Source organism: Mesoplodon densirostris, chromosome 6, assembly GCF_025265405.1.
Source record: "Mesoplodon densirostris isolate mMesDen1 chromosome 6, mMesDen1 primary haplotype, whole genome shotgun sequence".
In the NCBI taxonomy this organism is placed as follows: Eukaryota; Metazoa; Chordata; class Mammalia; order Artiodactyla; family Ziphiidae; genus Mesoplodon; species Mesoplodon densirostris.
The window spans coordinates 29,509,413-29,527,725 of NC_082666.1; positions in this window are offsets into that span (position 1 = coordinate 29,509,413).

Genomic DNA, 18,313 nt, shown 5'->3' on the forward strand with positions numbered 1-18,313 from the left:
TAAGGAAAGGTAATTTGCATTAATTTCTTGAATTAGATGATTCAACATACTTATTTATGTAACTACCTTTTACGAATGAGATTGAGAAAAGTCTGCCAAGCGTTGCATTTTGGTAGACTCTAAATCACTCAACAATAACTTGCAGAGTAGGCTGACACTCTGCTAGAGAAAAAGTCATGAATTTTTGCAGTATACGCACATTTAAAATACCTGTGTAGTAAAAAACATAAACAACCTGGAAAAATATAGAAAGTAATGTTTAGCGTCAGGTGGCAGGAAGTCACTAAGGACAGATCAAGGAGGCTTTCTGAACTTATTTCTACACTTTTCACAAAACAACTGATTAAGAGTGATGATACTAAAAAGTATGTGCTTTCAAATTGAACATATAATGTAACATTTATATTAACTATTTTGTAATAACATTTTTGGGTTTATAAATTTTAAAAATCTAGTGAACTATCAGAACTCCTCTCTAGTTCACATATATTAAGAAATCTCAAAACTTATCCAATCCAAATATATAATATCCCTAATTCAGTGACTCATTTGCATTCTCTGTTTATTAATTATAGCCCCACTTAAATATTGTCCACTACAGAAAATAATTCAGTACAAGATGAATTATATCTGAGAGAAAAGTAGTTCTATTTATAATAAAATTCTTTTTAAGGCAATTTATTTGTATGTTGTGCTCATATAATTTCCATGAGAATTTCCTGCAAAATTCCTGTTTAATTTTTAAAATATTCAAGACTGGCTCTACTCTTTAAAGACCAAAAACTATAATGCTGTGTGTTTGAGAAGTGCTGTATTTTAAATCATTTGAGCTACACATTTCCAGCTCCTCTTGTACATGTAGACTGAAGACAATGAAAACTCTGTCAGCATAAAAAGCCAAATGATTTTTTAAATTATGAGTGAGTTTTACATCTGTGTCTCGTATATATAGAAACCAAAATAACTATTTGTTTAATTAATTCAACCAGTCTGTCATTTTTAAAGGGAATACATAGTTACATAATTGATATAATGTGGATTTTAAATGAAGATGCTTGCTTGAATGTTTTGGTTTCTTAATCCATGTTTATATCATAAAACATGATGCTAATTGACATATATCTGCTGTTTTCCTATATTTATTTTTCTTAATTGCCTTTTTAAAATGGAAACCATAGACACTCAAGAAAAAATAATGGCTATGTACTAAGATATATTTAGTAGTAATATAAACAATATTATTAATCGTTTAAATTCATATGGGGCAACATAGTATCATTCTAGTATCTGGATTTAAAAATTGTACAGTTACTGACCACAGGTCTTACCAGAGTTACTTATCTTCTCTAAGGTTAGAGTCCTGATAACTCTAGTTATGACCTAATGGTTTTATAAAGTGTATGTATGTATTTTTCTTACAAAGTCTCTCATGTTTTTCTTTTCCTTTTAGCTCCTCCCTCATATCAGTTTTTCGAGATTCAGATCAAATGCCTAGAAAACCTCCCAACATATCCCTAGAGAGGGTGTTTTTTTACTTGCTGTGCTCATCTAACAGTTAAAATAATTTTTAATAAGAAATATAATAATTTTAATAAGAAATATATTTCTTTTAATAAGATATATAATATATAAAATATAAAAATTAAAATAATTTTAATAATATAATTTAAATAAAGAATTTAAAATAATTTTTAATAAGAGGATTAAATGAGATAGATATACATTATCACTTATATATATCACTTAGAACAGTGTCTGGCACAGAGTAATAGTAAGCACATGGTAAACACTGGTGTCATTATTAGTTTATGAAAAGAGTGCTCTAGCTGTAGTACTTATGGTTTGTGTCTTGAAATGCATGATCATATTCATGCCTTTTACTATATCTTGTTCCATTCAACTCACTCTCTTAATATATCTATTATGTTCAAGCAGAATAAATAAATAATAATTTATTTATGTTTACATACATACTTTTTTTCTAGTTTAACTTTGGCAACAGTTCAGCCAGTCTAATCTGGAACTATACATAAACTGTGTATTTTACCTGGAGAATGGACCTATGAGCAGCACTTGCATGGAAATCATCCAACTTCAATGTGAATAGTGGGACCTAATTAATTTACTAAGTGTCAAATAAGAACTTAATAACATATGATGTATACTACATGTAACAGGAGATGACTCATTAAGATGGAAGACAGTGGCAGATTTGTGGTTTTGCCTACTCTAGATAGTAATAATGACATCAGGTCATTCTTCAATATCTTGATAACAATCTCACTTGAGTTCTTCAACTTTGAAATTTTGAAGTTGACAGTATAATCTCTTGAGAATTAATGAGACTGCACTACTTACTATAACTGTATGTAATGACCTATTTTAGTTTTAAAATGTAGGACCTAACAGGTATACAGAATATTCCTCCCAAAAGCAGCAGAATATACATTCCTCTCCAGAACAGATGTGTTAGGTCACATAACAAGTCTTAACAAACTTAAGAAGCTTGAAATCTTATCAAGTTATCTTTTCCAACCATGGTAGAATAAAACTAGAAATCAATAGCAGGAAAGCTGGAAAGTTCACAAATACGTGTATTTAAACAACACACCTTTAAACAACCAATGGATCAAAGAAGAAGTCAAAAGGGAAAATAGAAAATATCTTGAGATAATTGAAAATAAAAACACAACATACCAAAAATTATGAGGGACAGCAAAGCAGTACTAAGGTGGAAGTTTTAGCAATAAATGCCTACAATAAAAACATAAAAAGATCTCAAATAGGGCTTCCCTGGTGGCGCAGTGGTTGAGAGTCCACCTGCTGATGCAGGGGACACGGGTTCATGCCCCGGTCTGGGAAGATCCCACATGCGGCAGAGCGGCTGGGGCCCATGAGCCATGACCGCTGAGCCTGTGCGTCCGGAGCCTGTGCTCCGCAACGGGAGGGGCTACAACAGTGAGAGGCCCGCGTAACGCAAAAAAAAAAAAAAAAAAAAAAAAAAAAAAACTCAAAGAACTAGAAAAAGAACAAATTAAGCCCAAATTTAGTAGAAGAAAAAAAATAATAAAGGTTAGAATAGAAATCAAGAAAATAAAGAATAAAAAAACAAAAAAATCAATGAAACTGAGTTATATTTTTGAAAAGATAAAATTGAAAAATTGTTAGATAAACAATGTTTCCTGCTTTAACAGATTATGTATCAATATGTCATTCTAACATCACATAAATACAGCCCAATACTAGAGTATCAAACATTATTCCAGTAAGAAGTTCAAGAGTATATTTAGGGCTATTTTAAGAAATGGGATTACTTTAGCTCTTATTATTACATCAGATGAAAAAAGCAAATCAAACAATAGTTTTCATCTCCTCTATGATTAACAACAAAACCAAGTAGAAAATTAAGAAAGTGTACTTTAAGAAAAAGATATTCAAGTACTTTTTGAAGGACTTATTCTTGCTCTGTTCACTATACATACTCATACAAATTACTCTGTAATTCAATATGAAAAGTGGTTCTTCACCTATATTAGGAACTCAGCAAATATTTGTTGAATGAACTATCTATGAAAATGAATCTACTAATTTAATTTGTGCTTTTTTTGAAGTTTTTTTCAAGTAGGAGCAATAGTAAACACAATGAAGTTCTTGTTTTGTCCAGATCACAGCCTACAGAATAGTGATTGTTACAAATACTACATGATATATGAAAAGATGCTCAACATCACTGATCATCAAGGAAAAGCAACTCAAAACCACAATGAGATGTCACCTCGTATCTGTGAGTATGGCCATCATTTTTTAAAAAAGATATAATTGGTAAGAACGTGGAGAAATTGAACCCTTGTATACTGTTGACGGGAGTGTAAAATGGTGCAACAAAAAAATGAAAGCAGAAATACCTTATGATCCATCAATATCACTTCTACATACATATCCAAAAGAATTTAAATCAAGATCTTGAAGAGATATTTACATTCCCTGTTCATTGCACCATTATTCACAATAGCCAAGATGTGGTAACAACCTAACTGTACATTGTTGAATGAATGGATAAAGAAAATGTGGTGTATACATACAATGGAATACTATTCAGTATTTAAAAGAAAGAAATTTTGCCATATGTCATAACATGGATGAACCTTGAGGACGTTATGGTAAGTGAAACAAGCTGGTCACACGAGAACAAATACTATATGTTACCATTTATATGAGACATATAAAATAGTCAAATACACAGAAGCAGAGAGTAGAGTAGTGGTTGCTATGGCGGGGAGAGGGGAATGGGGAATTGCTGTTCAAAGGGTATAAAGTTCCACTTATGCAAGATGAGTAAGTTCTAGATATCTGTTGTACAACAATGTGCCTATAGTTAACAATACTATATTGTGCACTTAAAATTTTGTTAAGAGGGTAGATCTCATGTTAAGTGTTCTTAACACAATAAAAACAAAAAAGATGTGTATACCTCTCCCTCTTTTAAACATATATATGTATATATATATGTGTGTGTGTATATATATATATATATATATATATATATATATATACACTAATCTCATTTTAAATCAGCTTTATCACTAATTTGTGAAAACCCTTAGCATATCAGATGAAGGAGAAATTCTGGTATAATTTAGATTTTTCTTTTAATTTGTAAGGTTACTAGTATGTAACCCGCATTTGTCTTATCCTCTTTTATTTTCACTGAAAGACAATGTATTTGCTGAAACGTACTTATTCCTGAAGCCTGTTCTTTACCAAGTCACATTCTTGAAGTGCACCTTTATGTCTTTATGGAAGTTTTGATCCCTCCAAGATCCTAAATGTGTGCATGATGTTTCTAGTCTGTGTCTCTAGTTTATGTAGCCCTGTCTTACGTCATTGGCAACTGTGTTGTCTCTATTGCAGCCAGCATTCTGAAGCCCTCTGCTGACACAATAGTCAGAATGTTGCAGTAAGAATTGTTGGAACCTATGGTGAAAATTAATTGCTTCAAGGTACAGCACCATGACACCCCCCTATGTATAACATTAAATATTCCCCTGGCAAGGACAGCTTACATCATTACTATTTAATCATTCTGTGCTCAATATCATATATTGTGGATACTCTTCATCTTTATAAATTTGAATCAATATAAAAAATTAAGAAAATTTGAAGGTCTGTCTCTATAATCAGTCAGGTTCTGTTAGATTTTGCTATAGTTAAAACAATTCCAAAATCTTAGTGACTTAAAACAACAGACATCTGTTTCTTATTTTATGTGACTATTTCTGAACAAGGACTCAGGTTCCACCATCCATAACATCTTTGTGTCTACTATAGGAGAAAGAAGGAGGTGGAGAATTGTGCCTTGATTTTTAAGTGCTTCCACCCAGAAGAGACACAAGTTATACTACTGCTTATATTTTATTGGCCAAAATAAGTCCCATGGTCACACTAAACTTCAAAAAAATGCTGAAGTACAATCCTCTTGTGTGCCCTGAAAGAGGTGAATAGGAAATATTGGTGAGCATCACTGATATCAATATATTAATATTAATATAAAATATTAATAGAATGTTTAATTGTTCAGGTAAAGAGAAATAAAAAGGATGTAATAATTTCTAAACACCACATCAGTCCATTTAAGCAGAGTGTAGTATAGAGAACAACACTGCAAGTTTATGTTCAGCCTCTGGAAAATAACACCCTTCAAAATGTTTTATAAAGCTCAAAAATCAAAGCTAATTTTCAAGGAACCCTAAGGCTTTTAAATTATTTAAAAGCAGGCCACAAAAATTTTAGTTAAAGAGAGGTCAGACATAGAAGAACAGCTTCTTGATACCACAGGCTGTAAGAGCCATGATCCTTGATGAGGGCAGTCAGAGCAGGTTTTTAACTATCAGAGACATAAGTGGAGTTGGAAGCAGTTGAAGACATTGGAGACAAAAATTACTGCTGTGTCAAAGATTTCTTATAATGAGGAGGAGGGCAGTAATGTGATTCTCTGGAAACATTTAATTTTCTGACCAGAGTTCAGGCATTTGATTTTTACCATAACTGGTGTAGCCTTGAAAAAAAGGAATGCACCTAAATCACAGTCCCTCTCTCCATATTACCAGGCTTCCTTTGGACACCTCCTCACCACATATTCTTTTCACTGCAAGTATTGCTCTCACATCTCTGTGTGAGACATATCTATGATAAAGGTACTAAATCTAATTCTTCTTTAAACAACTCAACTCATAACCATTCCTATTTAGCTTTTACCCAAACCACGGTCCACAAAACTCTAAGGCTTTTTCTGGGAAAACTGATCCAAATCAGCCTGTACACTTTTGTATTTTTTTCTCTTCCTAATATAATATGTAAACATCAGAAGCTCAATATTTCAGATAATTGGCATATACCTCTTCTGTCTTTCTGAGATGCTGGTCATGTTTAAAACTTCCTTGGTTTTAAATTTTACCCATATAAACTATTACTCAGGCAGCAATATTGAATTCTAGGACATAGTCAGGCTCACCCACTGCACTCAAGGGAAGGAAGTAATGCAGTTGGCAACACCCAAAAGAACCACTAATTGGAATGAGTGAGACTCAGTTTTGGAAAAGAAAGAGGCTGTTATTAACAAAAAAGTAAGAATTGTACAGGAAAAAAAGTAGGCATTACACACAAACTAAATGTTCATTATTATGGTTATTAATGAGATAATAGTAAGAGAAGCCCTCATATTATTGCTAATAAAAGTGTAATCTGGAATCAACTTTCATGGGAAGAAAATTTGCAATTTTATAAAAAGCCTAAAATTATTCATATTTCTTACCTAGTGTTTCCTTTTAAAAGTATAGCTTGAATAAATAGCCTGAAATTGGGAGGGACTTCTGAAATGGCAGTATGATGATCTTAGTAATTACCCTACCTAATAAAAGCAATGAAAACACTGGCCAAAAAAATAGTCAAACTCAACTTTTCCAAAATTCAGATTATTAAAAATATCCAATAATCTAAGAACCTTTTAATATATAAAAACTGCTCAACCTCAGGAAGAGCAGCCTTGTTTGTGGCCAGCTCACAGCTATGGAAGTAATGAAGACCATCAACCTTGCATTTATAAGAAGTAGTCCAGGTTAGAACTCCTCAAAAAGTCCCATCCTCAGAGCACTGTCAACTGGTTTATCTTGGAGCTCTGATGAAAATCCCCATGCTCAGTGTGTTGCTATTATTTAATCTTTCTTGGGCTTTCTCAATGAAAACAGCGTCAGCTTGGGGCATTTGTTGAAAACAATCAGCAGCAATTGTCAAACATCATAGTTACCTGAGTCTACAATATGAGTTGCAGCTAACAAGATCCTGGTCAGAAACTTAAAGAAGAGATCTGAGAAACAAGATGCCCACAGGGGGCTTTGGAAAGTTCTGCCATTTCTGAGTATATAGAAGGTCCCACACATGTGCAGGTCTTTATGCATACACAGAAAAAAGTTGAGGGAACCACAATGAGAAAATCAGTGAAATTAAAAGTCACTTATTTGAAAAGATCAACAAAATTGACAAGCCCTTAGCTAGAATGATGAAAAAAATGAAGAATAATCAAATTGCTGAAATCAAGAATCAAAGAATTGACAGTACTGACCTTATAGAAATAAAAAGGATTTTAAGGGAATTCTATGAACAATAGTATGCCAACAAATTAAATAACTTTGATGCACAGATTTCCAGAAAGATAAAACTACTGAAGCTGACTTAAGAAAAATTAGAAAATCTGAACAAATCTGTAATAAATAATGACTTCAAATTATAACGAAAAACTTTCCACAGAGAAAAGTTCTCCTCCCAGTGGCTTTATTGGTGAATTCTACAAACTTTTGAAGAATAATTAATCCCAATTCTTCACAGACTCTTCTAAGAAATAAAAGAAAAGGAAATATTTCCCAAACCATCACATGAGCCAGTATTGCTCTGATGTTGAAACCAGACACATCACAAAAAACAATGCTAGGGACCAATATCCAATATGAACAAAGATGAAAAAATTCTCAACAAAATGCTAATGTTGACTGAAAAACAAAAGCACAACCTTAAAGCTGAGAAATTTGTTTTATTGAGTGGAGAAACTGAGGACTTAAGCCCTGGAGGCAGCCTCTCAGATACCCCTGAGGGGCTGTTCCAAAGAGGTAAGGAAGGCACCTGGATATATAGTTTTTGCAACGAAAAACAGGTAGTCAGAACATCAAAAGATTAACGTTAGTTAAAGAAAGCAAGTTAATCAATTTAGCACTTTTCTATGTATGGGAAGGTGCAAGAGTCTGGGCTCCTTGAAATCATTCCTTTGATATGCACCTTAAATATCTAGGGCCAGTATTCTGCTTTTCTCCATCCTGAATCCCTCAGGGTGCACAGTCAGCTGCAGTAGCTGATGGCTTGATGGCCACAACATACTTTGTTTACTAATATGGCAGGTGACATTTTTCATCCAGACTAACAAGTCAAATTCAACAACATATAAAAGAATTGTACACAATAACCAAGTAGGATTGTCCCAAGAATGCAAGGCAGATGGAACATCTGAAAACCAATCATTGTAATGCACTATATTTGTAAAATAAAGGATATAATCTATATAATCATTTCCATTGATTGCAGATAAAGCACTTGACAGCCTCCAACACCGTCTCATGATTTAAAAAAAAAAAAATTCAACAAACTAGAGATGGGGCATCTATGAAAAATCCAGAACTGACATCACACTTAATGGTAAAAGACTATTTTCTGCCTAAATTCTGGAATAAAATATGTTCTCACCACTACTATTCAAAATTGTACTGTAAGTTATATTTAGGGAAAGTAGATAAATAAAAGAAATAAAAGGTATTCAGATTGGAAGGGAAGATATAAAGTTATCTCTATTTGCAGATGACATTATCTTATATTATAGATCATAACACCAAAAGAACATATCAAAAAAAAAAAAACTAGGTAAGTTAGATTCATCAAAATTAAAAACTTTTGTGCTGAAAACAAAACCATCAAAAAAGTTAAAAGACAACCCACAGAATGGGAGAAAATCTTTAGAAACCATAAATCTGATGAAGAACTTGTATCCAGAATATATAAAGAACTATTACAACTCAAAAGTGAAGACAAATAACTGAACTTTTTTTTAAAAGTTGGCAAAAAATTGAATATTTTTTCTCCAAAGTAGATATACAAATAACCCATAAGTACATAAAAAAATCCCTGCATAGTTATTAGGGAAATGCAAATCAAAACCAAAATGAGATACAACTTCAAATTTCTTGGGTGGCTAAACCAAAAAATACAGACATAGCAAGTGATGGGGACGAAACTGAAACCTTCCAACTTTGCTGATAGAAATGTAAAATGGTGCAGCCACTTTGGAAAACTATTTGGTATTTCCTCAAAATGTTAAACGTAGAGACACTATATGATTAAACACTACCATTCCTAGGTATATACCCAAGAAAAATGAAAATATATTCCCACACAAAACCATGCACAAAAAATGTTTATGCACATTGATAATTGCCAAAAATGGAAACAAGCCAAATATCCATAGCTGATGAATGGGTAAACAAAAGGTGGTATAATCAAGAAGCAACAGACAAAGGATTAATCTGCAAAATATACAAACAGCTCATGAAGCTCAATATCAAAAAAACAAACAGCCCAATTAAAAACTGGGTGGAAGGGCTTCCCTTGTGGCACAGTGGTTGAGAGTCCGCCTGCCAATGCAGGGGACATGGGTTCGTGCCCCGGTCCGGGAAGATCCAGCATGCCACGGAGCGGCTGGGCCTGTGAGCCATGGCCACTGAGCCTGCGCGTCCGGAGCCTGTGCTCCACAATGGGAGAGGCCACAACAGTGAGAGGCCCGCGTACAGCAAACAAACAAACAAACAAAAAACAGGGTGGAAGATCTAAATAGACATTTCACCAAAGAAGACATACAGATGGCCAAGAGGCATGTGAAAAGATGCTCAACATCACTAATTATTAGAGAAATGCAAATCAAAACTACAATGAGGTATCACCTCACACTGGTCAGAATGGCCATCATCAAAAAATCTACAAACAATAAATGTTGGAGAGGGTGTGGAGAAAAGGGAACCCTCTTGCATTGTTGGTGGGAATGTAAATTGATATAGCCACTGTGGAGAACAGTATGGAGGTTCCTTAAAAAACTAAAAATAGAACTACCATATGACCAAGCAATCCCACTACTGGACATATACCCTGAGAAAACCATAATTCAAAAGGACATATGTACCCCAGTGTTCATTGCAGCACTATTTACAATAGCCAGGACATGGAACCAACATAAATGTCCATCAACAGATGAATGGATAAAGATGTGGCACATAAAAATAATGGAGTATTATTAAGCAGTAAAAAGGAGCAAAATTGGGTCATTTGTAGAGATGTGGATGTAAGTCAGAGTACAGAGTGAAGTAAGTCAGAAAGAGAAGAACAAATATCATATATTCATGTATGTGGAATCTAGAAAAATGGTACAGATGAAACTATTCGCAGGGCAGGAATAGAGACATAGACATAGAGAACGGACATGTGGACACAGGTGGGGAAGGGGAGGGTGGGACAAATTGGGAGATCAGGATTGACATGTATACGCTACCATGTGTAAAATAGATAGCTAGTGGGAACATGCTGTAAAGCACAGGAAGCTCAGCTCTGTGCTCTGATGACCTAGATGGGTAGGATGGGGAGTGGGAAAGGAGGTCCAAGAGGGAGTGGATATAGGTATACATATAGCTGATTCACTTCATTGTACAGCAGAAACTAACACAACATGGTAAAGCAATTATACTCTAATAAAAAAATAATAGGGCCTCCCTGGTGGCGCAAGTGGATGAGAGTCCGCCTGCCGATGCAGGGGATACGGGTTCGTGCCCCGGTCTGGGAGGATCCCATATGCCGCGGAGCGGCTGGGCCCGTGAGCCATGGCCGCTGAGCCTGCGCGTCCGGAGCCTGCGCGTCCAGAGCCTGTTCTCCGCAACGGGGGAGGCCACAACAGTGAGAGGCCCGCATACCGCAAAAAAAATAATAATAATAATAATAAAATAAGAAAAAGAAGTGGAATGTTATTTAGTAATATAAAAGGGGGGAAAGTACTGATACATGACATAACATTGATGAACCTTGAAAACATTATGCTAAGTGAAAGAAGCAAGTCACAAAAGACAACATGCTGTTTGATTCCATTTAAATCAGATATCCAGAAAAAGCAAATCTGTAGAGACAGAAAGTAGACAGGTGGTTCTGAGGTAAGGGTGAGGAATGCATAGTAAAGAATGCAGAATTCCTTTAGGGGGTAATGAAAATATTCCAAGATTAAATAGTGGTGATGGTACAACTCTGTGAATATACTAAGACATTTTAAATAGGTGATTTTTATGGTATGCGCTAAATCTTAATTATGATATTATTTATTTTATATATATGTATATATATATGTGTATATATAGATAGACATATGAAACAACCTTAGAAAAATGAAAACTTGGTTAAATAAATTTTAGGACATTTAATCAATTATGGCTTCTCAAAATTGAACATGTAAGAATCATCTGAGTAAATTGTTTAAAATGCATATTATTGAGCCCCTATCCCACAAATTCTGCTTCAGGTGCCTCCAGAAGATCCTATTGTAGATTGTCCCTGGACAGCACTTTGAGAGATATTTCACTTGATGGAACATTAAGCAACCATTAAATTATGTTAAAATTTAACATAAATTATGTTTACACAGTGTTTGCAATAACTTGAGAAAAGGCTTTTGTTTTCATTTTAATTGAGGAAAGCAGAACATATGGTATAAATCTAAATTTTAAATGAAAAAAAATTGGTTATCTCAATCTCAAGCTAGGTAAAAGACTTGATGCTTAGAAAAGTTAACTCTGATGGAATATATGGTGATTTTTTTCTTTGTTTTTAATTTTTCCATAATATATATGTTGTACAATCAGCATAAATTATTTTTATAATCAGAAAAATATAAAATTGACTTTCAAAATGAGAACAAACTATGTTGAACAAGCCATTCAAAGTATGGAAGGTATTTATATAAAGCTCTTTTGTTAATTCTTCCTATTTTCTAATTTTTATAAGGAAATATGTTTCCAAAATAATTTTTAAATATTTTGACAAAATAAAAGTGATGTAGTAAATATAATTTTGTGATGTTCACAAATTTAGAATTAGTGTTCTGAGAAAACTGTGATTGATTTTATGAATGATATATATTTTAAATCGGAATTTCAATGTATATTAATAGACTCACAATATAATCTGTCACATATTTGGATCTAATTACATGTTTCTGTATTCATTCATTAAAGTTAAAGTATGTTTATATGTTCAAACATACTGTTTTGCATTTAACAATATAGACTGGATTTTTAAATTGAATTTAAGTAAATCATATTGTATGAAAGATATATATCACTAAATACCTTTATATAAATCATACTGAATGAATACTCTTTGTGCAGATATTCAAAAGTGATAGTGCGGGAGATGGGAAGTGGGGTATTTACTAAAGTTTGCCTGACTAAAAACAGCTTGGCTTATATTACTCTTTTACCAATATTTATATCTAAGGCTGGCAATACACACAAGATGCTTATGCATTTTGAGGCTGACTACATTTTTATTTTGAAGCGTTTAATGATAAGTTGCTGTTGGCTGAATTTAATAGGTTCTTGAGAAAATGTGGTTGTATCTCCAGATTCATAATATCACCCTAAACCAGATTTAGCATTTTATTATAGAAAGAATGGAGTCAGGAGTCACATATCTGAGACTCTTGAAACAGGACAGAAAAAGCCCAGAAATAAAATGGTGATGGGAAAAGACAATGTATTTTCCTCTGCCTGCCTGCATCTAAAGTAAGGGTATATTTAACTCAGAAAGGAATAGATGGACTGTATTTGTAATAGTCAGAGATAAAATATTCAATTTTTCTATTAATTTATTTCTTTTGCTCCCAATGCCAATTTCTTTTGCTCCCAATACATATAGGTGAATTAAATGAAAAGAAAAACGATACCATGTATGTAATGTATGATTAATGGAAAGCTATTTATTTCAAGTTTACTTTGAAGTATTTTCTAGTTTGGGTTTACCTACTGAACTCAGCCTCAAGGTAAAACATAGCATTAGATTTTAATATATTTATGATTTTTGGTACAGTACATTGTCGAAAAGAAGAGCCACTAAGTGTCACCTCGATAATCTCATTGGAATAGAAGTGCTAAATATATCCATCCAGTAAACAAGAATGAGGTGGGCAAGATATAAGAAGTAAAAATCATTATACCTTAAAAATTTGACTGAATGGGTGAGAATGAATAAACAATTATTTTGCTTTGAAATATTGGTTTCATTTTTTAAGTTGTTTGGTATTTTTCAAATAAATAATTAGTAGAAATGGAATGAACTGTGCTTTTGAAAAGCTCCTCTTTGCCTTCTGTATTGAACTGTAAATTTTAATTTGATTTTGTTTTGATCTTTTCCATGTCTCTATCACTTAGAATAGTGTCAGGAACATTGATGAAAAGGTCCTTTATATTATGTTAATAAACACAGCTATGGTAGAAATGATCTATCCCATAGTTAAGTCTTCACTACCAAATAAAGGTAAATTGGACTATAAATGTAAGAAAACAGTCTGCATTCACAAACCATATGTAATAAGGTTATCAAAAATCCTATGTATATACATATATCCTTGCATAGGAAGCAGCGTTGGGTAATTATTTTGACATTAAGCAGTTATTTGCTTGATTGATAGCTCCTTCACTGACTACTGATGTAAGCCAGGTTGGTTACTTAACTATTTTGAGCTTCTTTTTCTCATTTGTAGGATAGGAAGAACATCTTGTGATATAAGAAAATGTAAATTTAGATTCTGTTTTTCTTAATTTGAAAGAAATAAATTCCCTTGGAATTACATATTTGTAAATCTGTGATAATTGCAATACTATTTATTAATACTTGTTTTAGTATGTAAATATAATCCTAGATACATTATTGTATCTCAAAAGAAGTCACTTAAGCCGCATCTAACAGGTAATAAGTAATTATTTCAACCTGACCACTGTTGCTCCAGTTTACAAGATGGAAATTAAGATTCCAAAAGATGATCGTTTTCAAGTCACAAAATTAGTTATTCAGTCAAATATAAAGCACAATTCAATCAGAAGTCTAGTATCTTTGTATAAATAAAATGAAGAAATGTCAGCATGTATCTTAGAGTTCCTTTTCATACCTAGTTGCCTTGCCAACTATGAGCATGGCAATTTGAATTCTCATCCTCTGAGTAAAGCTCCTTACATTAAGATGCTGATTTCCCAAACCTTTGATTTATGCAATATTTGAGCTTATCCTCTATCTTATAGGCACACCTCCCCCTCATATTGAGACTAGAGGCACTAAATCCTGTGACACCTATCAGAGTGGGTAAAGTATGGTGCAGACCACCACTCTTCTATTCAATTTTTCATGGGAAACATAGAAAATAGGGTATCAGATTTTACTAGATGTATGAAGTAAAAGTATTGTCTTCCTAAAAATTTCAAATTATTGAAATTTCAAATTATTGATATTAATTAACTACTACTATATTCCTGTAAAGGGGTTTTACTGTGTATTATAAAGATTAATGTAAAACAGACAGACTAACTGTATGAACCACAGGAGTAGTACTAAAATGATTGAATGTGAGTTAGAAGGAGATCACTTTTAGCTCAGGATGAGGATGGCCCTTCTAACAGTTAATGTTGACAAATGATTAAAGCCTTCTGAAGTAGTGAGTTATCTGTTACTGAAGAGGTTCAAACAGTTGATTGTCATGCACTTTGTAGAGAAGGTTGAACCACTGAATGAGTGCTTTGACTAGCTGATGCTCAAGAACATTCCCACCCCTAGATTGAAATTCTGTGATCTTCACAGAATGCTAGTAGACTGTAGACCACATATTGAGACTATAGGCACTAACTCCAGTACTTATATGAGGTTAGTAGTGATAATGGAAGTAAAACAATGCATGACGATTGTAAGATTGTTTAGAGTATACAAAGGAATTTTATTTAATGTTTAATTCTCACACCAGCCCTGCATGAGAATTATTATTGCTATCATTCCTATTATAGGTAAGGAAACTGGAGCTCAGAAAAGTTTAATGTCTTGGCTATGATCAACCCATAAGGGATGAAGATGAGTCCTGATGCAAAACTGTCTTTCCAAATCTCTTGTCTGTTCTGTTACATGATTATAATTGAGAACAAGTAATTTAAGATTTTCCTGTGTTTCCTTTGCCTAAAAAAAAAAAAATCAGAGTAAAGATTTAAAAATCAGTGAGAATCCCATGGAAGTATTTTAAATACCACACTTTGGTTTAACTTCCTAAGGGAGTGTGTGTTGTATGGCATTGCCTGGTGTGGCATTATCATTAAGATAAGCCCCCTGGGGAAGGTCCCAGCCTGTTAGGATGATACAGTGTTCTGTAGCATCATGCCCTAGTCCCCAGTCAGAATCCATTTCTGAAAGGGTCTGTCTCACTTATGAAGACTTTCAGGGAAACCGAGAGAGCAGCGACTGCTGATCTGTCTGTTTTGCCTTGGTCACACCCATCTTCTGAATCAGGAATGCAGGGTCGTTTTAAATGTGCTGCTTCAGGGCTTCCTGTGGATAAGAATTTTTAAAACTCCTTATGAATCTCATTTTGTACTGAACTGGTTGACACTGCAAGTTCTGCAGTCTCACCAATGGGACAAGGTGGGCTTCTTTACACCCTTTAAGAAACACTTGGCTGTGCAACTCCCCACAGGGGCAGGACTAAATTCTCTGTTACCCCCTCTACTTGTCTCACTCTATCCCATTCCTCAACACTGAGGGGGAAGGATTTTTTTCAAACCTAATAACATCAACTTTCAGCCTGTTTAATATGGCTGAAATATGAAATACGACTTTTAATAAAGCAAAACTGGTTTGTTTTTATTTATTTATTTTTCTGTATTAGAGGACCATAATGCAAAGATGTCCCCTTCACCTTCTGGGAATATTTCATGCTATCTGACCTTGAAGAAAAGGGAATTATATTTTAATGACCCATGGCTTTGAATTTAATGGGCCAACAAGACTGCTTATGAAAGAAGCAAGATGACAGTAGGGTTATGAGTTGATTGTTTAGCCGTTTTGGTTGTTGTTTTTTTTAATTTCCTCCTGAACATAGCAATAAAGTGACTGTAAATGTGAGAACTCAGGATATCACTGAAGTGGGGTTGGGATTTTCAAATAAAGTGGAGGGTCCCTGGATGCCTGGGAGCTCCTGCTGGGTAAATTATCCTAGGATTATGTTGGAAGAGTCAATGTCATAACCTAGTGAAGAAACAGGGCAAAAGAGATTGTTTCCAGAACCCTTGTAGAAGCCAAATCTTTATAAGCCTACCCCCAACCTTCAGAAGAGAGGGAGAAAATTTCCATTGCCTCACTCAGTTGGTCATCCCTTCTCTGACTCATGAAAATATGGCTTCATCAGTAACACACTTCACCTGCAGATAGTCTACATACACAGCTCTGCCACAATGCCCCATGATAACATATATGCCCAAAAAGCAGCCTGGAGCCTTTTGAGGGTGATTGTGAACCATCCAAACACCTCTCCTTGGAATGCTGAACCAAAAAAACTGGAGACTCCTGATATGAAACAATGATTCATGACACGTATGTTATACACACATCAAAGTTATACAGTTAGAAATGAAAATAGCAATAAAATGGCTTGTCAGTCTATTTTGTTGTTTGTTTTGTTTTGTTTTTATTTTATTTAAGGATAGTTGATTTACAATTTTCAATTTAATTTTGTCAGTATTTTTTTTTTTTTTCTGTATGCGGGCCTTTCACTGCTGTGGCCTCTTCCGTTGCGGAGCACAGGCTCCGGACGCGCAGGCCCAGCGGCCATGGCCTACGGGCCCAGCCGCCCCGCGCATGTGGGATCCTCCCGGACCAGGGCACAAACCCGTGTCCCCTGCATCGGCAGGCGGACTCCCAACCACTGCGCCACCAGGGAAGCCCTGTCAGTATTTTATAAACTCTGAAGAATGTGAGGATCCAGGAACAATAGGGCTTAATGACATGTATTTCATTAATTCACTTGAATCTAAGTATTGAGTGCCTGCTTGATGCCAGGCCCTGTTGTAGGTTCTGTGGATGGATGAATGAACAAGACATACAAGGTGCTTGCACTTATAATACTAACTTCCTAGAGTTATGTTGACAGAAAATAAATAAGATAATCCAGAGACTGCTGTAATAAAAATAAAACAGGGTGTTATACCACATAGTGACTAGAGGTAAAAGAGGGTGAACGATTTTACTTTGGTTGGAAGAGGAGTCTTCTGTATATAGAGTCAGAGCATTTCTGGTAGGGAAACCAGGGAGTGCAGACAAGGAACAGGTTTGCCATGTTTAAGGGAAAAAAGGAAGGCCTCTATGACTGAAGTTAGAGGACAAAGAGGAAAGTGGTAAGAAATTGGATCAGCAAAGTAGACAGAGGCTCGATCATATAGAGCTTTGTAAGTCAGTATAAGGAATTTGGATTTCATTATGTATATAATTAGGAGCCACTGGTAGCTTTTAAGTAGGGAGTAATATAATGTGATGGATGATATGTTAGTTTTGTTTTTGTTTTTAAATTTTTTCTTGCTATAAAGAGAATAAATTTTATTAGAGAAAGAACAGAAGTAGAGAAACCAATTAGGAGGTCATTGCAGGAGTCCCTAAAAGACATAATAGTGTCTTGCATTAGGGTTTCCACAGAGTAAACAAAATGAAGAGATGGCTTTGGAATATATTTTGAAAGTAGAGCCATAAGAACTTGTTTATGCTTTGGATGTCAGTTATGAAGAAAAGAAAAGAAAGGCAGATGATATGTAGATTGCATTTAAAGCCCTGGGAGTAGATGAATTTTCCTAGTGAAATAATTTAGGCCAAAAATGAGGGAAGGTCTAGGACTGAGCCTTTTAACTCTCCAACATTATGCATTTAAGTGGATAAGAAGCAGGCCAAGACATTAGGAAATATACCTCCACTGATGATGCCTGAAATTTTGGCTTTCACAATTTGAACAGCGGGCACCATTTTCTTAGCGAGATGGGGAAGACAGGTTTGACATGGGAGCAATCAAAACAAAAAAAGTCAACTTCATAAAGACAATAGAATGGTGGTTGCCAGGGGCTAGGGGTAAGGGAAATGGGAAGATGTTCGTCGAAGGGTACAAATTTTCAAATTT